The 559-nt window shown below is 62.6% G+C and overlaps 1 long non-coding RNA gene across 1 annotated transcript in view; it reads left to right on the top strand.

Moving 5' to 3' along the window:
• The first annotated feature begins 70 nt into the window (after window positions 1–70).
• Window positions 71–559, top strand: part of LOC113942674 — a 1,062-nt gene continuing 573 nt past the window's right edge. The window contains exon 1 of the long non-coding RNA XR_003525999.1: window positions 71–431. This is a non-coding gene — a long non-coding RNA (uncharacterized LOC113942674). The remainder of the gene's footprint in view (window positions 432–559) is intronic.

The following is a 559-nucleotide window of genomic DNA, read 5'->3' as shown; positions in this document are numbered from 1 at the left end:
TGAGGGGTGTGGATATTTTGGGGTTCCCCCCAACCCCATTTCCCCCCTCTCCAGGTTCAAACATTCCAGGACGTGTTCAGAGGGGTGTATTTGGGGTCTGTGAATATTTTGGGGCCCCCCTGACCCCATTTTCCCCCCTCCAGTCTCAGACCATCCAGGATGTGTTCAGGGGGGTGTATTTGGGGTCTGTGGATATTTTGGGGTCCCCCCTGACCCCATTTCCCCCTCTCCAGGCTCAGACCATCCAGGATGTGTTCAGAGGGGTGTATGTGGGGTCTGTGGATATTTTGGGGCCCCCCCTGACCCCATTTCCCCCCCCCCATTCAGGCTCAGACCGTCGGGGATGTTTTCGCTCGGCAGCTCCTGCAGCTGGGGGGGCTCAGTGGGGGCAGGGCTGTCTCTGTCCTGAGCCGCTTCCCCACCCCTGCCAGGTCTGGGGGTCCCGGGGGGGTCTTGGGGGGTCGTTGGGTGGGGGTTTGGGTCCCCTCTGGGGGGTCACCAAACTCCTGGATCCCCCCCCCCAAAAAAGGGCCCTGCACCCCTCAGGGGAAGGGGGGGG

This window comes from Corapipo altera, unplaced genomic scaffold (assembly GCF_003945725.1).
Source record: "Corapipo altera isolate COAL_440 unplaced genomic scaffold, ASM394572v1 55755, whole genome shotgun sequence".
Classification (NCBI taxonomy): Eukaryota; Metazoa; Chordata; class Aves; order Passeriformes; family Pipridae; genus Corapipo; species Corapipo altera.
Note: the sequence above shows the minus strand (reverse complement) of the source record. Positions and strands in the feature narration are given on the sequence as shown.